The following is a 27,439-nucleotide window of genomic DNA, read 5'->3' as shown; positions in this document are numbered from 1 at the left end:
CCAGATTTGTGTTAAAATATTCCACATTTTATTTCAAGATTTTCTAGATTTTTTAGTAAATATCTACAAGCTCAAAACGTGTCACATTGGGGCGAGTTGTGAGCTTGTGAATCGTATATAGGTTTAAAGTGCTCATGTGGCCTATAGTCGCTTCTTTTGGACTTGTTTTCCTAGACCTGGTTGCTAGTTTCTCTCACAAAACCATCGGGGCGCGGTACCCGCAAGTTCCAATGCAAATCTTGCGGGTGAGGGCAGTATTTAAATACCTGCGGTTGGGAACAGGCGGTTAAAATAAATAAAATAAACCAGATATAGAGGACCTGGAGCATGTGTGGTCAAGATTTAATTTAGCAAGTATGAAATGTCTACATGCAGAGAAGAACGTAAGTTCGTGTTACAGAGTCCCTCTCTCTCTCTCGTGTTCATTCTCATGTTTTCAGTGACAGCTATGTTTGTATAGCTTTTCTAAGATGATTTCAACTCAGATGTTGTTCACGAATATGTAGCCTTTCGTAGATGTATTTTATCGATTCAGACATTTGCATATCTATGTACGTAAAAGTCAGACTCGATAAAATACATCTATAAGTCTTGATCCAAGGCTAACAAAGATGCATGCTGTGCGCAGCTCGTCGCGGTGATATGTCTGTCGCAATATAAACACAAACTCTCTCTCTCTCTCTGTGTGCAACTCCTTACAAATAAACAGCCCCTCTCTTGCGCACACCCGCTAACTATCTCATTCTGTTTTGTGGAATGTTTTTGGATCCCAATGGAAATATTGCAGGCTTATACAGGACTGGACAGTAATATTGCGGTACTATGCGGGACTAAATGGCTTTTTTTTTTTTGTGCGGGCGGGAGCTGCGGTCTGAAATGAACTACGGGCAGCCTGAAATGAAATAATTACGGGCACGGTCAGAAATTCAACAGGAGCGGGCAGGAGCGGCATTAAGAAAACAGTCCTGTGCAAGGCTCTAGTAGGATGTGTTGCTATTATTTGACAGGTTGTGTTTATGCATCAGCGTTTCCCCTAGGATGAAGTTGTAACTGTGGCGCCGGGATACCTTCTCACGTTGATGAGTCCATTGCATGCATCTTTGTTAGCCTTGGAACAAGACTTATAGATGTATTTCATCGAGTCTGACTTTTACGTACATAGATATGCAAATGTCTGAATCGATAAAATACATCTACGAAAGGCTACATCATCGTGAACAACATCTGAGTTGAAATCATCTTAGAAAAGCTATACAAGCATAGCTGTCAAAGAAAACAAAACAAAACACATTCCAGCGAGCCGACGGTGCCTTGGAGCCTGCGTTACTGTGACCTATAGAAGGCTGTTACCCTAGGGGGAGTTGTTTCACAGGAGAGCATGAGAACACGGCCCAATTCATATTTCGTCGCACGACAGTGTCGCGCACCTACAAGCTCACAACGGAACGCATAGAAAACTCAAGCTGCCTGTGGCAGTCAAAAACAAGGCTTAGTGTGCCGCCACTGTTAAATGCATAAAGGGGAAACACTAGGGTTTGTATAAATTCCTCAGCCCAAGTCTGCTCCCAATCGCTCTGGTCTGAATGAATGAACCACACTGTCTTTAGCTACAATGTCGGAGAGTTGGTACGAGCTGGTTCAGAGAGTAAAAACATCTAGGTGTGCTGAGGTGACCAGGAGAACGCTTTCAGAACTGCGCACTGATGCCATTTGGTAGTTATCACCTAACGCAAATGGACAAAAGTTCGGTTCAGCAAAACTATTGAAAAGGAACTCACAAATGGTATCAGTCTGGAGTCCTGATTGGCTGCACGGTGTCAGGTGTCATCCCAGATGATGAGGCGGGGGGGGTCAAGATGTTTCAGCAACCACACTAACAATGTACATGGATGGAGCCGCCACTGCTAATATCTGCAAGACAACACATAAAGACATGTCCATTAATTTACATCAGCAAAGACAACACATAAAGACCATCTATTTATACATTTGCCGAGTGCTTGTACTTCCTTGGTGCTATCCCATCCTTGGTGTTCTGTTATCACTGTCCTCTTTCCATTGTAGCTATGTTCTACCACACCCACATGTCACATTTTCAGACAACATGTCGCCACAACTTCCATCATGCATGTAGGCTTTTGTTTCGTCTGAGACCTTTGTTTCGTGTATGAGACCCTGCTGCGTCTTATTTTTTTCAATACTTATTTATTGGAATTTTTTGTAACATGATAAACACATCAGAGTATAAACAACTATAAAATATAAAACAAGAAAAGACAATGACAGATAATTTGGTATGAATTCAAATAAAATACACAACATAAAACACCTGCTGCGTCTTTTACCGTGATCGGTGGGTCGATTGCTGTGAGGAAAAATATCCTATGATTTTTCAAAGGCGAGTAAAAAAACTAAAAAAAAATCGCTGGCATTGTGGCAACTAGACAATGTGTTTTAATGGCAAAAAAAAATCTAAATACAGCCAGAGTGATGTGTCTTTCTGCAGGAAAACACACAACCATAATTATATAGTGGCTGACAGAGGGAAACAAATGCAAAATAAATATATATATGTATATTTTTTTAAGGCTCAAAGTTACCTAGTTTGCCTTTAATAATCACAATAAAATAATAATCCTAAAAACCCAAATGAAAAATAAAGCGATACGATTGTGGATCGATTTTTCTTCCAAATCTTATCCCACGTTTTTGTAACCCCTATTTTTCACCCAGTGCCAATGCCTAAGCTTGTAATCCTGGGCGCTACTCTCCCTCTGCCAGCCAGGGGAGAGCCCCGAACTAAGCTAATGCTTCCTTCAACACGTGAGGAGTTAATAGATCGCTTCTTATCACCCGACAGGGGGGGAGTTTCCCCGGTAGGGGGAAACTCCTAGGCGTGTGGAAAGAACACGTTATTCCAACCAGTTCTTTTCCTCTCCATCAGGCACCCCGGCTGACCAGCGGGAGGCAGTATAGAGACCAGGATTACTGCATGTTTTACACAGGGAGAACATGCAAACTCCACACAGAAAGGCCTGTGATGTGATATTGTTTCCATATTGCCCACACCTATGAATAGTTATATCAGCATGCCCATATGGGCAATTGGGCACATACTGATGACATCAGGGATCTTCATATATGGGAATAAAAGGGACAAGGACTGACAAATATAGAGATCTCCATATATGTCCATAAAAGGGACAAGGACTGACAGACACACAGATCTCTCTATATAATATAGGCATATCAGTCTCATCGGCGGTAGCACCTAGGTGTCGAACTCTAGACAAACATCTAGTTCATTTACATCTGCAAAGACAACATATAAAGACATGTCCATTCATTTACATCGCAAGACAACACAAAGACATGTCCATTAATTTACATCTTCAAGACAACACAAAAAGACATGTCCATTGATTCATGTTCATCTTCAAGACAACACATAAAGACATGTCCATTAATTTACATCTGCAAAACAACACATAAAGACATGTCCATCCATTCATATATAACTGTATGACAACACATAAATACATGTCCATTCATTTACATCTGCAAAACAACACAAACTCATGTACATGTATTTACATCTGCAAGATAACTATGGCTGTCACAATTACAAAATGTAATGTCGCCTCCCGGGTTGCCAGATCATGTGCGCATATCCCCCCACGGATGCGTCGACCGGGTATGGTCTAGTACAAATAATTGCGACTAGAGGTTTGGGCCGCTTCGCGTAAACTTTGTTTTTTTTTACAACCAAGGTTTATGTTTTAGCTTTTAATTAAAGTAAATAAAAGATGTGTTAAAAAAAAACATTTACTGCTTTCTATAGTTTTAGCAATTTTCGTAATCTTTTTTACAGTGGGCGGGGGCATTCGGGCAGGTGGCTAAATGTCTTTTTTTACACAATAAAAAGGGTCCCGTGGTCTTTGATGGCCAGATGTGAGTTATTGGATTGGGGGTAGAAGACCTACTGTAAATAATAATAAAGAAATCGACGGGTTATTGTGTAAAAAAATACATATAGTCACCTGCCCAAATGCCCCCGTCCACTGTAAAAAAGATCGAAAAAATTGCTAAAGCTATAGAAAGCAGTAAATGAAAAAAGTGGAACACTCATCTTTTATTTACTTTAATTACAAGCTAAAATATAAACCTTGGTTGTAAAAAAACAAAGTTGTCCTTTAACTGTCCAATATGTACGTACATTGAAGGTGGGGAAAGAAGCCTAGGCATTAGCCAGAGCACTGATCAATAGTCTGTGGCAAGTTTGGAGGCAAGTGGAGTGCTCGACTCGTGTGCTGGCCAACCCGGGACGTACACCACAGCGTGGCCATTTCAATTAAAGTAGTAGGATTAACGAAAAAAATGTATCTGTTAACCTTTTAGGCTTCATATTAAAACATTGCAAAGGGCAGACATGACAAATAACTGAAATATACAAAGACATTACTGACTGACACTAGAAAGTAGTTAAAAAAGAAGAGTGGAAATAATAATTGTGATTAGACATGTAATAATGGTGACAGGCCTAAAGACAACACATGAAGATATGTTCTTTCATTTACAATCACTTATATCTAAAGACAAGCCATGAAATTACCAGATCTAAAAGCTCACAATGTGTCAGTGTGACGCATTGTGAGCTTGTATATCTGCTATTTTCTGGGTGCATTTCGCCTTTCCGACATGTCGCCTTTCCGACATGTCGCCTTTCCGACATTAACGTTACGAACCCTATACCTAACCCTAACCCTAACCGCACGCGGACGCAACTAGTCGGAGTGGCGAGATGTCGGAATGGAAGGAACCCCCCCTATTTTCTATACTTTCTATTTAAAAAGTGGATAATAACGTATATTATCCCTTCCTAGAAATGTACTCGGGTCAAAATGACAATATTTGTAAATGTAGTGGAGAGATAGTCATAAGTATCCAAAAAACGCGGCCCGAACGTCTAGCGTGACGCGTCGTTCACTTTGCAGTGCCACCTTACAGGCACCTCACAGTGTGAGAGAGAGTTTTGTGCTCTCCTAAATCCACGGCAGGCTTTGAAAGTACCCACTTCAGAAAGAGGTGACGTGCATCACCTCTCCAATGACCAAAACCCACTTTGTGATTACTCAGACCTGGTATGGCAGACCTGTGGGGAGTGTGCAGTGGTGTACAATGTGAAAAGATAGTTGAAATCGCAGGAGATGAAGTTAGCAGTTTATTTGTGTAAAGGGTCGTCGGCGTGGGTTGTGTTGAGGATGGAAGCCGTCGAACTGGTGCATCCTACCTATTTATAGGTAGGATGTGATGTCATGCTGTCGTGAGATTACGTCACACTGGCGTGTCTCATCGTGATGTCACGACCGTGATGTCATATGACGTCACACTGGCCACATACAACGTACGTACATACTGACAACCGACATGGCGCAGGATTCAAATTGTATATATATACTAGAAGTTCGGGCCGCTACGCGGCCCGAACGTCTAGCGTGACGCGTCGTTCACTTTGCAGTGCCACCTTACAGGCACCTCACAGTGTGAGAGAGAGTTTTGTGCTCTCCTAAATCCATGGCAGGCTTTGAAAGTACCCACTTCAGAAAGAGGTGACGTGCATCACCTCTCCAATGACCAAAACCCACTATGGAAGCCGTCGAACTGGTGCGATCTGACGGCATCCTAGAATTTATAGGTAGGATGTGATGTCATGCGTGATGTCATGCTGTCGTGAGATTACGTCACACTGGCGTTGTGTCCATATTCGGAGTGGTGCAACGTACATACAACTTGTGTCCATATTTCGGGACGACCGTCTCATCGTGATGTCAGATTACGTCACACTGGCGTGATGTCAGATTACGTCACACTGGCGTGATGTCAGATTACGTCACACTGGCCACACACAACGTTCGTACATACTGACAACCGACATGGCGCAGGATTCAAATTGTATATATAGATAGAAGTACAGATACTAAAAAATCACACCTGTGTGAAGGTAGCGGCGCCTTTTTTTCTAATTCTATATTCATGACATCATAGTGATGTCATGAATAGTAACATAGTGATGTCATGAATAGTGACCAATCAGAACGTTGACGGACCTGACCAATCAGAACGTTGACGGACCTGACCAATCAGAACCTTGGCGAGCCTGACCAATCAGAACGTTGACGGACCTGACCAATCAGAACGTTGACGCAAAAGCCAGGTATAGAGGGCTAATATCTGCTCTATACCTAAAGGTATAGAGTGGCTAGCGCCGCTAAAAATAAATGTTTGTATGTTTAACATGCTCACGTTTAGCCTGACACTCGGACTGAATTTTCATTTTGTTCACTCCATTATTCAGTCTGAAAGCGCTTCCCATTGCAGCCGTTTTCTGAGATGGGTGTTGCCAAAGTGGGAGGCTTTGGCGATTGGTTCACGTGGGGAACGTTTGTGATCACGTGATCAGGATGGCCAATCAATGCCAGGCTAGCACTGGTCCGCTAGCTTGCTATCATGCTATCACGCTAACCAGAAACAGTAAAAGCATGTTGGTCGATATTTCTACAACCCGTTGCATTCAAAGCACAAAGTTGTTGTGGTTTTCAAGCCTTATTCATTCCTGAGATTCTATTCACAATAGTTTGAATAGCCCGATATGAAAGAATTGAAACAGTTGGGGTGTGGCTAATCGTTTTTTTTCTTTAACAGTTTTTTTCTGTTGTTGTCGTAAACATACAAATCTGAGCGAATTTCTTTTGTCAAAGAAATACATAACCGTAAGAATAAAAATACAAAATGTATATGTTATTGAAACAATGATCTTATGTATAATTCACAAATGTTTTAAAATAATAGTAATACTAATAAAGACAAAAAAAGAGGGAAAAAAGAAAAGGAAAAGAGGGAAGGGGGGAAAGAAAGGGGAACCCTGCTGTCTCGCCTAGTGCCCCATCCACTTAGGTCTCCTCATCAATCGACACCCGCAAAATCGTCAAGGAAGGGGGTCCAAATCTCCTTGCTTTTTTAACAGACCCTTTAAGTGTGTATTTGATTTCCTCTAGTTTCAAGAAATACATCTCCTCACGAGCAGAGATGTAAAGGCTATGATTACATGTTTTGCCTGAACCGGTCTCTGGTGTAAAGCTAAGTAGTGCACAAAAAAAGTAATCATTGGGAATGATTCCTTTTTTAAGCATCTTTGAGCAAGCGATAAATATATACCAGAACTTGGTGAGATTAGGACAGGACCAGAACACCGGCTTCGAATGCTATGAATGCATTGAATGGGAGATTATCACGTTTTATCAGACCATTGAATGGGCGAGTAGGCGACGACTAGCGATACACGGACCTACCCGCGATTTGTCAGACCATTCATTGGGCGTAATCAGGAGCTACTGACCTACTTTGGAGGCGGAGCAGTCCCCACAACAATATTTACGATTCTGTGCCTATCGGTACATAACTCCAACGGCGCTGAGTAGGCTCAGGCGAACGTCGCACCACTCAGGACGGCAACTCGGTCGCTTTAGCTCCCTCGGTGGTCCTTCGCGGGGCTCCAGTTCGCCTGAGACTGCGCTTCCGTCATGGTCGAACGGTATGGACTATCAAAATTCTGTTTTATTGTGTTATGTTTATTGCATGGGCCCAGAGATCATGTGTACCGATTTTTGTGTAATTTGGATAAAATATGTGGGAGGAGGAGCTAAAAGTGTGTTTTGAAGAACATTCAAAATGGCGGAAAATCTATCCAGGCGCAAATGGGCGTGGCCTATATGGGGGGAGTCATGACCCAAGGAATCCATGGGTAAAGATTTTTTTCATTCTACGACCTACGGTTCAAAAGTTATAGGCCAAAAGGTAAAGTGGGCTGTTATAGCGCCACCATGTGGCCGACTGGTGTAATTATTTTATTAATAATTTCGCACTGAATTATGAACCTCCCCTCCAAGTCTTGTAACTCTAGCCTTTATGGTTTCTGAGAAAAAAATACTTGAATTTGAGTTTTTTCATTTTCCCATTAAAGTGGATGGGGACATTTAATGCACTAATAAATCAATATCAATCAAACTATACAACCTATCTCTTAGCAAAGTACAAGCCCTGGATTCCCGATGAAGTCAGTGATTTTGACATATGACACGAGTGTTGGAAAAAAAAACTGTGGGAGAAATAGCGCAATGAAATAAAGTTTATCTAGAAAAAAGAATAAATAAATAAGGATTATCTATTACTATAGTCTATAACTATAATTATTATTTATCCTGTGTAAACCCTGCAGTGGCAAAGAAATGGCTAGCATTAACATTAAACAGTAGAATATAAATGGTAAACCATAAACCAGCTGTAAACCCTCATAGAGAAACTGAGAGTTAAAGTAATACACCACAAGTCAGAATAAAAATAAAACCAAGATATTTAAAAAATAAAAGGGAAACATGATGTGCCTGGGCTGAGTTATTAGACCACATTGGATTAATGTAGTTAAACATATCAAAACAGAAGGTTGGCACGCATCTAATAGAAAGTAAAACAAATGTGCATTTGTGCAAATATAAAGATTTTAAATAAAAAGGGACAAAATACACAAACTAGGTGTGCGTAGGTAGATCAAAAGATAATAAAGCCACAGTCCACCTGAATTGTGCACACCGATACACACAAAAGGATGCTTAAAAGGATGCTTTAAAGGTGCACCAGGCAGCCTGTGGTCATTGTCCATACCTTCTAATAAACCAAAAGCAACAGACCTAGAAACAGTGTACTCAAGTCCAATAATGAATACAATATGATGGTCCAGACTGTTACAAGACTTAAGAGAAAATGAAATTAATCAAATAATAGCGTCCGGGGAGGAAACGGCCGCGGGGGCCAGGGGGCCGTGTCACAATGTCTTTCAGCACAAAATCAACGCGTCTGACCAATATGGCCATGTACACCGGAGCCCCGCTGGCATCTGCCTCACCCAAGGCCCCACGTGTAAGAGCGGCGTCTTTGTCAGCCACCTGCTGCATCTCGGATTCTTGGTTATTTGTATTTTCAACAAATGGTTTGTCCCTGTACCGATTCTTCCTAACCATCCCAAGCACTTGCCTGATCACACAAGACAATTAAAGTAGATATATGTCACTTTTTAAGGGTTTGAGAACAGGGTTTCAACAGAGCTCTCTCTGGTTGCTGCCTACTCCACCATTAACCAACCGGAGGTCCCATGGCTAATCGTCTTCACAACTTCTTTAAAACCATAGCCACCACACTGGTTAAAATATGGCCTCTCATTCTGGGCTTTATGGTGTAAAGCACATCCAAGCATTCTACGGAAACCTAGGTGTATGTAAAGACAATTTTAAACTCACCATGCCGGTGACAATTGATGATGGGCTTAAAGTGCACTGCAACCAAACAAGGCCACTGTATGGCGACGACAATATCCCCTCCAGATTTTTCAGAGATGCAGCCACCTCTATAGACCATATTCACACGGCGGCCGTGTTGGCATTTTGTATTGAAAAAACGGGGTGGCATTTCATGAACTTAATAGCAAAATGGCCGCCGTGTGAATATGGTCTTATCATTGCCCACATAACAAATCTCTCCATCAGTCAGTGTCGCCTCCCACAAGATTTCAAACTTGCGAGAGTAACCCCTCTGTACAAAAAAGGAAGCAAATTAGACCCCGGCAACTACCGCCATGTTTCCATCCTATGTTCCATCTCGAAGGTTATAGGTTAGTATACGATCAGATCGAAAAGTATCTTGCAGAAAGAAATGTATACAAATTCCATTCTGGCTTCAGAACATCTCATTCAACCGACACCTGCCAGTTTTGAAAACCTTGAAGACCCCTGCGTTAAGGAATCGGACATTTAAGAGGGAACCATTAGGGAACCAGAATCATTCAAATCCTAAAGGACCCCAGGCCTACAGACATACAAAATTAAGGGTCAATAATATGACCATAAACCCTAACACTAAACGTATACTACTATAGAAGACGTTCGAGCTTTGTCACGGACACAAATCTGAAATTCAAAATATGTTGTGTCACCCCCATACTAGATTTGTGTCGTTCAAATACTATTCTCAAATAGTCAAATGTACTGTATATAGGGGTTAAGTTGGTTAAACTGATTTTGATGCAATATTAACTCATTTTAGCTGGGGACCCCCTGGAGCCTCTTCAAGGAGCTCTGGGGGTCTCCAGACCCCACTTTAAGAACCATTATTATACAAGTGGTCTCCTAATGTGACATAGTGTCTATGGCAATGTAATACACAGTCATGACTGTTTGCGTTGCATTAACTGTGTGTGTGTGTGTGTGTGTGTGTGTGTGTGTGTGTGTGTGTGTGTGTGTGTGTGTGTGTGCCGCCATGTTGGAAATAAAAATGTCTGCCAGGATTTCATGACTAACCTGCAGCAGCCAGTGTCACTCAATCAATATGAGGGGCTTGCTTCTGTCCTCATTATGGTCCGTTTAAGAATATTTACATGGATTACAGCAAAAATAAGCGCTCACAACTGAAAAGATTTCTTAGGTCGAGCCCTAATCTGTGACTTGTGAAAGCCCCCCCCCCGCCCCGCCACACACACACACACACACACACACACACACACACACACACACACACACACACACACACACACACACACACACACACACACACACACACACACACACACACACACACACACAATGAGCACAATGAGCACAATATGTATACAATGATAATGATTCGGTAGCGATACAGACAACCAAGTTGAAGAAATTGTTATGGCCCTTTGGTTTTATGAAATATCCAAGATCATTGAGGTTTTCTGGAAGATTGAACATGTATTATTATTGCTAGTTTGACCACTACAAATCATATTACAATAACTAATAAGGCTATCTACAAGCTTACAACGCGTTGTGGACAGCCTGCTTCCATAGAAATCCAAATGACTGAATTAAGTTGTGGCGACTGAGAACTTTAATCCATGTATTCAGACTAAAATTTAGGCTGAATACATGGATTAAAGTTCTCAGTCGCCACAACTTATTTCAGTTCATAAAGGCCACCTTTTTGTTTCATTAGTGACATTTAATGTCACTAATGACATGGCAATGGCAATCATAGTTGTGGCCAGTGTAATGTGGCTTGTTTTTCCCAAAGAACAACAGGAACGGAGATAAAGCCATTTTCCCACAACCAATAAACAGGAAGTAAACAAGTACTTGTTTTAAATCACGTCAATTCCGGGTCTGTCATCATCTGGCTGTGAAAGCATTATTCATAGGGTGGCGAACAGCGCCATCTGGTGGAAAACCACTGAAAACACAAAACTCGTCAACCTCGTCAGCGCCTTAGCAGAATCTCACGAGGTACCTTGTCAATGGCAGGCAAAGAGTTAATTATCTCTGGGACCCCAATCTACACTAGTGATACGTTTGGACCTTACAGGTCCATTTGGTTCCATTCGTACACTCTCAGAGTTACACACCTGTTGAGAGTCCATTTGGTAGCGAGGAAACGTAACTATCAGCGGTCAGTAGCAAGTAACCTCATAATGTACAACATGAATTAATGTCATCAACACATGACATATTAGTAACAGTACAAAATGGACGTTATATTCATTATTAACATTAAGGGAGTGTTAATGATGTGGACATAAGTGAATTACATGGTAAAGCGTCCTATATTCAGGTGACAGATTCTTAATTTTATTTTTAACAATTTCCCAGGGACTAGATATAACAATGATAATAATAATAAGGGTAATAATAATAATAATATTAATAAACTGGTTTGTTTAAAAATGCACATATTTTATACACACATAAATATATTTATATATAATTATACATATTATAAACATACAGTATATACCCCAATCATTACCCGTAGTGGCATGATGTGCGGCGGGACGCCACGTTTCGTGGATAAATGTAGCTCACATCTGTGAGCTTGTAGATCGGTTATTTTCAAACATTTTAATACTTTTACTTTTGGTAAGTATGTTTTGATGCAAATACTTTTGTACTTTCACTCAAGTTCAATATAAACACAGGCCTTTTTCTCGTATTAACAGAGTATGTTTATATTGTGGTATTGCTATTTCAACTTATTAGTAAAATATCTGAGTACTTCTTCCACCACTGGTGACAACCAATTAAAACAACCCAGCACACACACACACACACACACACACACACACACACACACACACACACACCTCAAATGGCCGAAATGTATAGGGCTGAAGTGGTTAATGTATGTTTGTGATAAATCAAAATCTAGTAACTAAGTTTTCAAATAATTGTACATTATTGTACTATGTAGTGGGGTAGAAGTAAACGTACTGAAAACTGGAAATACTCCAGTAAGTAAAACATTTAACTAAGAAAAAATAAACTCAAAATTGTACTTAAGTACAATACTTGAGTATATGTACTTAAGTTACTTTACACCACTGGTTTACATGACAACAAATTAAAACAACCCAACGCACACACAAACATGCACGCGCGCGCGCACACACACACGCGCGCGCGCACGCACACACAACACACACCCATTCCAAAAGCTGGCCGACGCGACGCTATAGAACGACTCAAACGTCACCGCTCACTTCCATGTGGAGCTCAAAGCTCTATGTGTATAACATGTACAAGAGTGTAACAGCTTGAGTGTGAAAGGTTTATAACGTATTTATTTTACCTTGGTTTATCTTCTCTCTCACTTTCGCAGGTCAGCTCCGGCGGCCATGACACTTTTCACCATCCGGGGGCTGCGCGCTCAGGGTTGCCAGGTTCCGCGAGAGAAACAAGCAACCAGGTCGATGGAAAAAAAAACAAGCCCAAAAGAAGGTGGAAAAAGTACTCAAATGTTTTACTTAAGTAAAAGCATCAATACTGCAATGTAGAAGTACTCTGTTACAAGTAAAAGTCCGGAATTCAAAATGTTACTTGAGTAAAAGTACAAAACATCAAAATATACTTAAAGTACCAAAAGTAAAAGTACTGAAAATAGCAGATCTACAAGCTCACAACGTGTCACGTTGCGAAGCGTTGTGAGCTTGTAGATCGGCTATTTTCAAATAGCCTAGGTATAAAATAGGCTAAAGTGGTTAATGTATGTTTCAATGTATGTTTCATTACATCTTTTATATCTGAAAAGTAACTAGTAACTATAGCGTCGCGTAGTGGAGTAAAAGTACAATATTTGCCTTTATATCTGAAAATATCAGATTTAAATTATTGTAATAATAATTTAAATCTGCAAATTAAATTGTTAATATTTACATTTATATCTGAAAAGTAACTAGTAACTATAGCGTCGCGTAGTGGAGTAAAAGTACAATATTTGCCTCTGTGATGTAGTGCAGTAGAAGTAAAAGTATTGGAAGTTGGAAATACTCCAAGTAAAGTGCAAATACCTCAAAATTGTACTTAAGTACAGTACTTAAGTAAATGTACTTAGTTACTTTCCACCACTGCACATGAACATTTTAAACCCATACTTCGGCCATTTGAAAATAGCAGATTCACAAGCAGATTGTATATCTGCTGTTTTCAAAAAAGATCTTGAAATAAAATGTGAGATATTTGGAAGATTTTTTAAACATTCTAACACAAATCTCGTACGGGGGTCCCTGGTACAAAACCTTTTCAGATTGGGGGGTCCATGACATGAAAATATTTGAGAACCAACCACTGGTTTAGATAATACATAAAAACATTGGACGCAAGCCCAAATAAGCAACTACCAATATATATATATATATATATATATATATATATATTATGAGTACTTTTAAACCTATATTTTTACCTTTATTTTATAGGTTTTTTAAAACCTTTTTAACTATTTGTTCCTAATAAAGTTGTTTTTATCTTCTTTCTGTAGAGCACCTAGAAAAGCGCTCTATAAATCGTATATATTATTATTATAATGCATCGGCTATTTGAATATACGATTGGCGGTTTTAAAAAAATACATTCTTGAAACAAAGTTAAACATTTTGAATATTTTTGTTATATTATAACATTATAGCTAGACAAATCTGGTACGGGGTCCCTACTCCCTGGCACAACATATGTTCTGATGGGGGGGGTGTCCGTGGACAAATAGAATACATATTAGGGGGTGACATGAAAAAGTTTGAGAACCACTGGTTTAAACAACATTAGGAAATAAGCCACATTTAAGAGACAAGCCCAAAAAACCACAACCTTCAAACTACCAATATTTGCAAGCAACTTTACAGAAAAAGAAGCCCAAAGTCGCTTATAATGAGCAGACATGGCAACACTGCTCGAGACTGCTCCAGTTGAGATCCAGAGCCTGAAAAAGAGCAGATCTATCAACCCTCGGGACGCTATCGAAGATAGGAGGCGATAGCTTGGAGATTTGGTCTACACTGGCTCTCGCGATGTTCCTCCGTGACGGCTCTCGCGAGATTCCAAAGCACAGTCGCTGTGGATGAGATGAGATCGGGGGAAGTGGGGTTCTCACATGCGACAGTGCCGCGCGCCCATTAAAAAAACAGATCTACAGGCTATCGCCGTTCTGGCGGAGCACCACGCTGATAGCTTGTAGATCTGTTATCTTTTCGGGTCGAGCGAAAACTCTCGCGAGACGTTGGGGTTGGGGTGGGGGGTGAGGGGGGGCTCTGAATAATGAGCAATGGCGTCTCTTTCCTCATTGCCACTTCCTACCACTCAATACATGTGTTACAATAGTTTACTTTGATTGTTTCCATGTTTTAACATGTTATTGTTGTGTTTAGACTCAAATAAGTCTTTACCCCCCCCTCCCTCCACCCGTGTGCTTCATGTATGTGACAGTAACACAATAACAATGTTATGTAATAATCATGTCATAGCCTATTTATTATTAACCATATTATTATTATTATAGATTGACAAAAAAGTCTGATTTCTCTCTTACCTCCTCCAAAGTGGTGTGTGTGTGTGTGTGTGTGTGTGTGTGTGTGTGTGTGTGTGTGTGTGTGTGTGTGTGTGTGTGTGTGTGTGTGTGTGTGTGTGTGTGTGCGTGCGTGCGAGCGTGCGTGCAAGTCAACGTTTGTATTGTGTGCATATATAACGACTCACTCGCCTCTCTCTCTCTCTCTCTCTCTCTCTCGCTCGCTCGCTCGCTCTCTCTCTCGCTCTCTCTGTGTGCTGTGTGTGTGTGTGTGTGTGTGTGTGTGTGTGTGTGTGTGTGTGTGTGTGTGTGTGTGTGTGTGTGTGTGTGTGTGTGTGTGTGTGTGTGTGAGTGTGTCATGTCCAAGCCCCCAGAGCCGCTGAGAAATCTTGAAGCTGCCACCCCAGTGGCCAAAGCTGGAACTGCAGGCGGGGAGAAATACATGCGCGAGCAAAACATACTGATATATATTTATATATAGAGATATAAATATGTAAACATATTATACATAAATACATATGCATTTACATATACATAGGCATCTCCAGTGAATTTCATAAATATCTCGCGTTCAATCCTTGACACACGGGCTGCCGTAGAACGCAAAAATGACACTAGTGCGCATGCTCATAACTTTACGCCAACCCAAAACCGTCTCAATAATTCTACTTCCGGCAGGCTTCCGGGTGCTTCAAAACGCCAGTGAGCACATTCATTGAAATGATAGCTGGGGGCGGGGCAATCCTCCCTCTAGTTATATTATACCTCTATGGTCATGTCACGCAATCCTGGCAGCCATTTTTATTTTCAACATGGCCGCCTCACACACACAAGGCTGAATGAGCGAGAGACCCAGAGTTACTGCAGCATAAGCTCGCCCTCTCTCTGGTCTGGAATTTATACATACAATGATATTATATTACTGTGGTGGAAGAACTATACTTTTAGTTCTAAGTAAAAGTAGCAATACCACAATATAGAAATATTCTGAAATACTGTTTTATTGTTTTGTTTTGTTTGTTTATTTATTTATGTATGTATTTATTTATTATTTTCTTCTTTCTTTTTTCAAACCTTTTTGAAAGCAACCGATCTACAAGCTCACAACGAGTCACATTGTGAGCTTGTAGATCGGCGGTTTTCAATAGACAAAGTATAACATAGGGTTTGATTGGTTATTGCATGTTTTGTAATAATAATTTAAATCTGCAAATTAAATTGTAACTAAAGCTGCCATATAAGTTGTTAAAATGCTAAAACGATAACACTAAGGGCTTGTTTCCATTGTGGTCCTGTGTATTCAATTCATCAAGACATATAAAGACATACAATACAATACTATAAACTAAATCATCAATTCTAGGAGCAATACAAGTATATTACAGAAAAACAGTGGGGGGTAATTTATTTTGGCAAGCTAGAAGACTTCAGTTGCAGATCCAGTTGCAAAGTAGTGGTGTGAAAAGTACAATATTTGCCTCTGAGACGTAGTGGAGTAGAAGTATAAAATGTGAATAAAATGTGAATAAAAATGTACTTTACATGTTTCCTTTGTTCACATTTTAACAACACCACAGATAACAGAATGAGCATGGATAACTCGACTCTGTGTGCACTTCTCTCTAAGAAGTGCTAAGCAGAGATGCCCACGAGTCTCTGAGCTCGAGTCCGAGTTGAGTCTCGAGTCTTTGGCCTCGAGTCCGAGTCAAGTCTCGAGTCTTTAAGGGTCGAGTCCGAGTCAAGTCTCGAGTTTTTAGCCACGAGTCCGAGTCGAGTCTCGAGTCTCTTAAAAAAAAGAAGAAGAAAAAAAGTTGGTATATTTTGGCGGTTCTATTCCTAATTGATTTAATTATGTATTTATACAATGTAGCCTATGGCTGAAATAAAGTTATGATGGTCCACAAACCCAATCCGAAATGAGAAATGCACAGAATGAATGTTTATCAAAATAGTAGGATACGTTCATTTAGGCTCCTTTGCGTCTTATAGTGCAGCTCAACTGCGGAAGGCACAGGCTCAGACACAGCCTGAACAAGGCTACTGCTGCTAGTTAGTCTACATATTTTTTATTAAGGAAGATTGACATGTCAACATGTTTGGGTATAGCCTACATCTAGTGCGCACTGCTGTGCTGTCTTGTCTCTAGAGCGTAACGAGAACGCACTACTACAGTCATGGACCTCCCCCGACAGACCGCCAGCCGGGCGGTGGTGCACAGTCACATACAGTAGATATGGCTATAAATTGGCCAGTGTCAGGAAAGGCATTGCATTTCCACCATTCTAATGGATTCCAGGGGTGTGTAAACATCTCCATTTAGTTTCCTCTAAAGTGACGCAGTTACGTCCAAAGTATTGTCCCAGTTCGGAAAGTGCAACTTTTTCATCATCCACTTTCGTTCAATAGTCCCGAACAGAGCTACAATAATGTGACAACTGCCAGCTATAATCTAGTAGGCTGCTGTAAGTTTTCATGCGCATGAAGTGCGAGCCACGCGACGGAGTATACAACACTAACGGTACGTTTTAACAGCGGGCAACTCTGGGCGACGTCGCCCAAAAATATAATGAAAGTCTATGAGAGCCGGCGATCGGGCGAAGTGGGCGGGGGGGCGATGAAAGATGGATTTTCTTTATCTTTTTGGGCGATATCGCCCGGCATCGCCCGGAGTTGCCCGCTGAACATTACATTACGTGGTCAACAACATAGACATGTAACTTGCTTGTAGCTTAGGGCCTACTTTAATGCAGTGAATGCAGTGAATCAGAATCAAACTTTATTATCACACTACAAGTAAGGAGGGTGAAATTCTTAATTGTGCAGGCTCATCATTGCAGTTTAAAAGGATAGATAGTCATCTCATAGAGAGAGAGGAGAGGCATAAAGTGCATAAATGACTGATCTACACAATACAATACAAAAAGTGACTAAGTGCATAATACCTAAAAAGTCATGAAAGTGCTTGTAAAAAGTGTCCCTTTAAGCACATTTCACAGTTCAGTCTGTGCAGTGTCACCAGACTTAGTTTTTGTTCAGCAGCCTGATTGCTGCTGGATAAAAACTGTTCAAGAGTCTGGTGGTACTGCTCGCCAGGCTCCTACACCGTTTGCCCGGCTGTGGATGCGGCAGTGGTTTAAACAGATTATGGCTGGGATGGTAGATGTCCTTGATGATATTCTCAGCCCTAGCCACACAACGTTTCTCGTGTATTCCCTGGAGGGCGGGAAGCTCCCCTCTCACGATGCGCTGCACTGTTCGCACCACTCTCTGCAGAGTTTTGCGCTCCACTGCGGTGCAGTTCCCAAACCAGGCCGTGGCGCCGCTCGTCAGAACGCTCTCGATGGTACTGCTGTAGAACGCTCTGAGGATGCGAGGGCTCACTCTGAACTTCTTCAGGCGTCGGAGGCAGTAGAGTCTTTGTTGGGCTTTTTTCACCACTTGTGTGGTGTGTGGCTCACTTCAAGGTCCCTTGAGATGCGTATCCCAAGGAACTTGAAGTCGCAGACCTGCTCCACTGCAACACCATTGATGTAAACATGTGCATGCACCCTCTCAGTCCTCCTAAAGTCCACAATCAACTCCTTGGTTTCATCAACATTCAGAACAAGGCTGTTCTCTTGACACCACTGTGTCAGTGCTCCAACCTCAGCTCTGTAGGCCGTCTCGTCATCGCTGTCAATCAGGCCCACCACTGTCGTGTCGTCCGCATATTTGATCAGGACGTTGGAGCTGTGTGTGGCTGTACAGTCATATGTGTACAGGGAATAGAGGAGAGGGCTCAGCACACAGCCCTGTGGGGCTCCTGTGTTGAGGGTCAGGGGGTCCGACGTGATGTTACCCATCCTCACCACCTGACGGCGGCCCGACAAGAAGTCCAGAATCCAGCTATTGCCATTAACAGGAATCGAACTCTCAACCTTCGGACTCACAGGCTGCAACACTACCTATAGTGCTATAGATTTGTCCAGGCTGATGTTGTCTGTTGAAGATCATAAACTCTTGCCTTCTGTCATGAACCAAGCCCCTCTTTCACAAACACTAAGACCACTCGTTCACAAACCATTTACCAATAGAGAAATTGTGGTTTGTGGTTGCGAGGCAGATACTGTAGAGATACGCCATTGGACTAACAGACAGGAACATGTGAAAAAGGAGCTCACACAGATGACACAGTTTCATGCAAATTGCTCAGAAATCCTGGGTTTAAGTGTTTTTCAAACTGCTCAAAATTGCGGACAATCTAAGGGCGGAGCTTACTGGTCAAAGTGATAGATGTGTTCCTCATGAGTCAAGGCACATGTGGAAGCAAGTTTCACGGCTGTCGGCCAAACGAGGCATGACTTTTGCCTGTTTAAAGTTTGCATTTTCAAAAGATTGCTATAGCGCCCCCCTTTGACCAATTGGCGTAAGATTGGTTCCAGTGATATTTGGAATGACCCTCTACATTACTGCAAAGTTTCAAAGAAATGTGAGTCTGCATGTAAAAGCTAAATTGTTTTACTTACACACTTCTCTTCAAGTGGGATTTTAGATATTAGTCCAAAGTTCATGTGTAAAACGTTTTGTGCAGATTGCTCAAAAATCCCAGGAGGAGATTTTAACTGCTTTTCATATAATTCAAAATGGTGGGATCTAAAGGTCAGAGGTCAAAAGTCAGAGTGTGAAAGTTGTTCATCATGAGTAGACGCATGTGTGTATCGAAGCTTTATGGCTGTAGGTCAAACAGGGCATGAGTTGTACCTGTTCAAAGTTGGCATTTTCAATTGAGTGCTATAGCGCCACCTTTTGACGAAAGATTGTGAGATTTATTTCTTGATACTTTTTCATGACCATCTATCATATGGCCGAATTTCGTAAAAAGCGTATGCACGGTTCAGCCAGAACTGCGAAAAGTGGTAGAAGAAGAAAAATAATGCCAATATCAAGGCTTATCGAGAAGGTGGTTCAGATGATAGAGACAAGCTACAGCCAGACTCGAGCTGTGGGCAAACTTGGGTGGAAGAGTAGCATTCACTTGGACCGATAGCAGGAAGGTGCTGTAGGCATACTGAGTGGAACCATAGGTTTTATAGATCATAAGGGCCACTTTGTACAGACTCAGTAGCCTCTCGCCATCTCCTTCCTTCACAGCATCCTGGAGGTTCAGCAAAAAGAAGCCAAAGCGTAATCGTGCCACTGAATACTCTTGTTTATGGTCCCTGGTGGAGGTGGGTAGGGAGGTGGGTACATCTGGTTGTAGCTGGAGGTTGTGGGATTTGAGCTTATGTGTATCCTTGCTGTACTTGTTCACCTTTGGGCAGCCTTCCATGCGGCACCTAAGCTGTGTCTGTGAAGACGGTGTGAGACTTAAAAGAGCTTGAAGGCAACTCTCCTACCGGATAATACCGTCAGGAGAAGGCGTGCTCTACTCAAGGGGAGTCTTGAGGAATAGTCTCTTGAGTTTAACCGGGTGCAGATTCTTGAGGATACATATAATGAAAAGATTATCTGCACTCTCTTCAGTTATATTCTTAATTTCATTTCTAAATAGGTTCACAGCAGCAGCAGTCTATCTAGAGAAACGGACGTGTTTCCGCATGTCGGCCTTCCTCAGCGTTTCAAACACAAGTTTGAAACGCTGAGGAAGGCCGACGTGCCGAAACAGAAACGGTAAAAACAGCGTCTTGATGGATATACTTACTACCTGTTAATCCAATAATGGAAGGAAATGTTAATAATGTATTATACCAGTGACATCGACCTTCAGCCGATAATGGGTCATTGCTGCTGCTAGGAAAAGTGCTGCTGTGCCTTCTCTCACACACTCACACAAACATGCATACGGACAGTTGATACCGAGCCGAAATTCATGGGGGCCGGTGTTCATTGCAGAGACACACACACAATGTGACAAGTTAAGGACTTTTAAGACCTTTTTAATAGAACAAAGAAAGAAAGAAAGAAAGAAAAGAACCATTGGTAGCACTTTACAATAATGACCCGTTATAAAGCATTTATAAATGTTTAGAAGCAGTTCGTAGACTATTAACAAATCATTAACAACCTGTTTGTTGACTTTTGTAAATGATTACTAAAACCTTTATAGCTATGGTTACAACAAATATAAAGTATTAGTAAGTAGTAAACTATTCATGAATAAGCCACCATGAATATACATCTGTAAATGATTATTAAATCATTTGTAACTGATGTTATATAATATATACAAGCTATTTGTAGATAAAGAACTAATCATAGACAAACTATTTATGTACATTGGTTAATGATTATGAAATAATGTATAATAACATTGTAGAACATTTAAGAATAATTTAAACATTATTTAAAACACATTAAAACATTATTTATACTTGATTTTGTTCATCATTCAATAATGTCATTCAATGTGTAAGAAATAATTTGGAAATGATTTATAAAGTGGTATTAATTGAGTTTTTGTGTGGTTTATAGGACATCTCTTAAACATGTATTAAGACTTCATAAATCATGTGTTAAATCTTTGTTCTAGCCCAAGGCATTAACACCATTTCTAAGCCATTACTACATATTTTCTAAATGTACAAATTAAACATTTAAAATGATCTGCAGATCATTATTTCCACATGACCAATTTTACTTGTCTGTAATTTGGGAAATGTATACCTCCATGTTTGTTCATGTTTAATATGCTTTGTAAAATATTCCTAAAATATCTATAGATCCTTAGTACATTTTATAATGTGCCCTGTTGTAAATTGAAGACAGTTCATTTTTTACGACTGTCTGTTAATGTGGACTTTCTACTTACCTGTTGCAAACTACCTGGCTTTCATGAGTGCAGACATTTATATTCGTAAAGAGCATGTAAACCATTTGCAAACGTTATCGTGTGCCTTGTAAAGTGAAGACTATGCATTATTATTTCATGTTTAATATATTATTTGTAAAACATTTACACAATTTGCGATCCATCCTGTGACATCCAAAAGGGACAGAAGTAGCGATATAGAGTATAACAGTAAACATGTTTTATTAAAGTGTAAAATGTATACAACTCTGGGAACGAACAGCCCCACACACTCACATGACATTTAAACTAATAAAGTAGTGTATCAGTATAAAACAATTTATTTAAACAAAGAAACCATAGTTAAATGTAATGTTTGTTAACAATGACATGGCTTTCTCCTTGTTCTCATTTCTTGAACCTTCTCATGTCATGTACTAATCGACCTAAGGGATCATGAAGGTGTTTCCTGGCAAGCCACTCTTCCCACTCAATGATTGTCAGGTGGTCTTAGTACAGCGGCTAAGCTCATTATATGGAAGGTATTGTGCATTTTATGATAGAAGCATGAAACTTTCAGGATATCATCTACATACCCCAATGTTTGATTTCAGACGTGGAAGCACTTTCAGATTGACATCTGGTGACCTTGAGGGGTCATTGACCTCAGCATTGCATTTTTCACTTTTCGTCCCATTATTCTCCATTATAATAACATATATGTTTGTTAAAATGGCAGTTTTGATCTAATAAAGACATTCACTTGCTCAGCAAGCCTTGGCCTTGTGTCCATGGCTTTATTTTGAAAATAAAAATAGCCAAAGTACCCTTTTATTGAAAGGCCCTCTTGACGAGAAGAGGTCACTGTGACTTTAGGCCCTCTTGATGAGAAGAGGTCGTTAGTTAAGGCAGGTGTGTGAGTTTAGCTAATTGCACTGGATAAAGAACAGCTGTGTGAGCCTGCAGACATCATTTTATGTTAGTAGCAGCAGAGAGTGCGTGGCTGCGTGCTCTTCATTTCTGTGTCCTGTTCTGATGCTTTTCAACCTATCCAGTGTACTTCTACATACCTTCACCAGGAGGCAAAAAAAATAATTGTTTGGATTCCTCTCTCAGCAAGTCATTCGCATCACCGTAGATGAGAGAAAAGAGGTATACGCAACTCATGGTACAATGGTGCTCTGCTCTCCTCCCCAGTGTGATGTGACAAATCTCACTCCATGTTCTCACGAGGAAGCAGACACACGCTTGCTTTTGTGACAGGGTCAAAGCAGGGGGGTGAAACCAAATTGTAACATTTTTTATTGATGATGAAAAACCTGTATTACGCACTTAAAAACATCATTCTCTTAACTATATTTCTGCACTGCATGTTTTATGGTTGACAATGTATTTCCCCCCGGTCCCCGAGCCACTTGACATTGGACTCCCCTATAGGCTGTGTGACATTGGCCTTGTGACAGCGGACGACCAATGTCCCCAGGTCACGCTGGTGGCAGAGCGAATGAGGGCGGAGTAGGGTGTGGCCCACCTTATTCAAAAGTGAGCGCGAGCCACTTGGACAGCAGAGAGACAGGCATACAGGGCAGTGTGGAAGTGACAGCCAGAAGGGACGGTTGTGCACAGGAGGAGCAGACATACCACGGAGCAGAGGTGGGGAATACAGTGATCGCGGCACGTACCAAGCCACCAGCAGCGGACGGTGAGCAGACGGCGCAGTAGCAGCAGAGACGGGGAGGACAGACAGACGAACCAAGGAACGGAGGAGAGGTCCAGTGGCGATAACGTTGCGCGCTTCACACCCTCAAAGCCAGACGTACAGTCTGGCGGGCGAGTAAGTGTCCTTCTATGCAACGTTACCTTTATAAACCCACGGTCCTAAACCTCATATGTGAAATATACCTGAACAGATGAACTGGTTCTAGTTTCTATGATTGCAGGCAATACGCACGAAGACAAGAAGAGACAGTGATTCCTGGCCTAAACCCCCGCTCCAGTTAAACCCCATATAAGGACATTCCCACCTTTTGCATTGAACCGTGATGAGTATATGACATATAGCAATTGAATTGGCACTTGGCACTTTACTGCTTCAGTAATAGTTGGCACTTTAACGCTAAATTCATTATTTATTTGCTATAGTTTGCACAAGCCCTGTCTGTTTTTAGTGTTTGGTGATTGTCTGTATTCCTGTATTTTAGTTAGTTAGTGGGCGCATTAGGAGGTTGAGGTTTTAGAATTAGTGTTATATTTTGTTTATGCTTTTCAATATTTTATGGCTTATAGACGCCACTGTATTAGCTTAATAAAATAGATTACCTTTTTATACAAACCTGTTTCCGTCCAGCTTTCTCCAAGGGATATGTGTTGAAGTGTTGTTCTCATTTAAAAGTATTGTACTTACCTGGGTAAACTCGAACCTGTGAATAGCCTAAGAAAGAGTGTTACAGAGGACCCTACCTCTTAAATAAAAAGGTGGCGTAGTCTTGCAGTACCTAACAAACAGTATTATTCTCACAGTAATTACGCACCCCGCACTTTACCGTGCAACTGATATTTTATTGTTGTGAGTTTAATGTGTATTGTTATTTATTTATTATTGAGACAAAGTAAAGAGTGTCAGCATTCTAAAAAGAAGTGGCAAGTTACATGTGACAACCTGGCCACCGTCACATATTTGGCGTAGCGCGGCAGGACTGGGTAGAGAACAACACAAAATCCCTAAGAGAAACTGTATTGAAATTTTGCTGTTTTGCTGCTTTTTGTTTTGTTTTGTTTGGTTGAATCAAGAAAGTAATGATGATGATGCCAGTGTATCCAGGGGCACCGTGGCTACCTAAGTTTTCGGGCATAGAAGGTGAGGAGAAATACAGGGAATGGAGAGAACAGATTAAAGGATTATTGGGCACTCAGGATTTAACAGAGGAGAAAAAAGTTGCTTTTGTAGTACAGACCCTTACTGAGGAAGCTAAGCGACAAATTAGTGTAATTGACAAGGAAGATCGCAATACAGTGGCCAAAGTCTTTAAATGTTTAGACACGTTGTATAAAACATCTGTTTCTGCTTCCCAAGCTCGTGCCTTGTTCTATGGCTGTGCGCAACGCGCAGGCGAAAGTGTGCAGGCTTATATTTTGAGGCTTAGAGAGTTGTTCTGCGGGCTGCGGCGGCTCGACCCAGACACCGCTCCCTCCGATGCCATTCTGCGAGAGCAGTTACTTGTAGGACTGTCTGAAGGCCCTCTGGGTCAAGCCTTAAGAATATATGCCCGTCGAAACCCCACAGAAGACTTCGCCGCCCTAAAAAATGAGGCCTTCCTACTAGACACTGAACATAGAAGAGAAGGGACTGCTGAAATCTTGTGCCATGCTGTTAAACCTGTCTCTATCCCAACACCCTCACAGGAATCTGAATGGAGAGAGAAACTGAAACAGGAGATTATGGAAGACGTCAAATCGCAAATGCAGGGGTTTACGCAGGAGCTCATGAAAGAGATCAGACCGCTCCTTCGACCCAACACCACCGATACACGACCTCGCGGTTCGCCTCCATCTGAACGACGCCGGGAGCCGTACCAACGCAACGAGTGGGATGAGGGAGGTAGGCCGATCTGTAGGAGCTGTAGGCAGTCTGGGCACATTGCTCGCTTTTGTAAATCTGACCCCAATCATTTAAACTAGTACGCCCTGTCGCCGAGGTCCGGGAGACAGGGGTGCAGCGCGCACTCGCCAGATCAAGGGCTAATGAAGTGTTTATTGGGGACTGTCCGACTATTGGGATCACTATGGGAGGAGTCCACTTAAGGGGGTTACTGGATACTGGGTCACAAGTCACATTAATGCAGCAAAGCTTATTTGAGGAAAAATTCTCACACCTAACGTTGGGAAATGGGCCCCTTGTTTTTAAATTACGCGCCGCTAATGGTCTTGACTTACCGTACACTGGCTATGCCATATTGGACCTAGAGCTGGAGGGAATGAAGATCCCAGGGAGAGGAGTTGTAATCGTGAAAGATGAACATTGTACTCAACCGCTGATTATTGGGATGAATGTCGTGAACGCTGTATGGCATGCCCTCTTTAAATGGCCTGGGAGGCCTGTGTTTCCATGTCAGCAGGGAAGGACGCTGTGGAAGGACGCATTCGCCACCTGTAGGAGGGTGGAGGCAGTGACGAACGAAGATGGGTCCATCGGTTATGTGTGGCCGGTCGGCCGGCGGAAGATTCGAATCCCCGCGCAGAGTGAAGTGATGATCTGGGGCCGCGCTTGGAGAGGACCAAATGGAGCGGACTACGAGGCCTTGATGGAAGCCTTGCCGGATGGAAAAGATTTGGGAGTGGCCCGTGCCCTCGTCACGGTGCGCCACGGACGTGTTCCCATACGAGTGTGCAACCCACACGCATATAGTCTGGTCCTGGACCGCCACCAGAAGCTGGGGAGGCTGTACCCGGTGGAAGAAGCGGATGTCCGAGGCGGCAGGGACCTGAGCCTGTCCCTGGGGACCGACGGAGAGGTGGAAGTGGCCGTAATCAGTGTGGAAGATGATGGACCACTGAAGACCCTGCCCGAAGAGATGGAAGTGTTGACGGAGCGTGATGACCTGCCGGAGGCGCAGAAGAGAGAGTTACACGAGATGTTGTGTCGGTGGAAGAAGGTGTTCGCCATCCATGACGAGGATTTCGGACGGACGGACGTCGTGCAACACCAGATACCGACCGGAGACGCGGCACCCATACGAGAGCGACACCGGCCGTTGCCGCCCTCCATGTACCGGGAGATGAAGACCCTCCTGAATGAGATGCTGGAGAAGGGAGTCATCAAGGAGAGTTGCAGTCCGTGGGCGGCACCTATCGTACTGGTCAAGAAGAAAGATGGCAGCTGGAGGTTCTGCGTCGACTACAGGAAACTTAACGCCGTGACGCACAAGGACGCCTTCCCCCTACCCAGGATAGAAGAGACGCTCACCAGCCTGACGAAGGCGCAATGGTTCTCCACGTTAGACCTGGCCAGCGGGTATTGGCAAGTAGGAATGGATCCCCGGGACCGGGAGAAGACCGCCTTTACGACCCCGCTGGGCCTGTTCGAGTTTCAACGCATGCCGTTCGGGCTTTGTAATGCGCCCGCGACGTTCCAGAGGCTGATGCAGCAGTGTCTGAGTGGTCAGGTGACAGAATCCTTGCTGGTATATCTTGATGACATTATAGTATATTCACCTGACTTCTCCTCTCATCTACAGCACCTCGAGCTCGTCTTCCAACGCCTGTGGAGACATGGACTGAAGCTGCGGTTAGACAAATGCAAACTTCTGCGGAGGGAAGTGCAATTTCTGGGCCATGTCGTGGACAAAGAGGGAGTGCGGCCCGATCCGGAGAAAGTGGTGGCAGTGCGGGACTGGACACCACCCTCAACGGTCCGCGAGGTCCGCGCGTTTCTAGGTCTAGCGGGTTACTATAGGCGTTTCGTGTCCTCTTTTGCTGCTATAGCACGACCCTTAAACAACTTATTGATAGGAATCCCAAATGACGTAAAATCCCACCAGTGTAAAGTCGAGTGGACTTCGGAGTGCCAGCGGGCGTTTGATGCGTTAAAGAGTGCCCTCACACAAGCCCCGGTGTTAGCGTATGCGGATTATACACAGCCTTTTGTGGTTTACACTGATGCGAGTGGCCGTGGGTTGGGAGCGGTTCTAGCCCAGGTCCAAGACGGTCACGAACGTGTAATAGCTTATGCAAGCCGCAGTCTCCACCCGACCGAGCAGAATGACGCAAATT

At 42.3% G+C, this 27,439-nt stretch overlaps 1 protein-coding gene across 3 annotated transcripts in view; it reads right to left on the bottom strand.

Annotated features, from left to right (window-relative positions):
- The window catches only part of LOC311059729 (zinc finger protein 518A), a 34,313-nt gene extending 21,558 nt beyond the window's left edge, over positions 1-12,755 (bottom strand). For all 3 annotated transcript variants that reach the window (XM_084077762.1, XM_084077763.1, XM_084077764.1), the window contains exons 1-2: positions 12,697-12,755; positions 1,779-1,911 (exon numbers count right to left, since the gene is read on the bottom strand). The gene's annotated coding sequence lies outside the window, so the exon portion shown is untranslated. The remainder of the gene's footprint in view (positions 1-1,778; positions 1,912-12,696) is intronic.
- Between the last annotated feature and the right edge of the window lie 14,684 nt (positions 12,756-27,439).

The sequence above is a fragment of the Gymnoscopelus microlampas genome (assembly GCF_963454915.1).
Source record: "Gymnoscopelus microlampas genome assembly, chromosome: 14".
Classification (NCBI taxonomy): Eukaryota; Metazoa; Chordata; class Actinopteri; order Myctophiformes; family Myctophidae; genus Gymnoscopelus; species Gymnoscopelus microlampas.
This window is presented reverse-complemented; position numbering and strand designations above follow the sequence as displayed.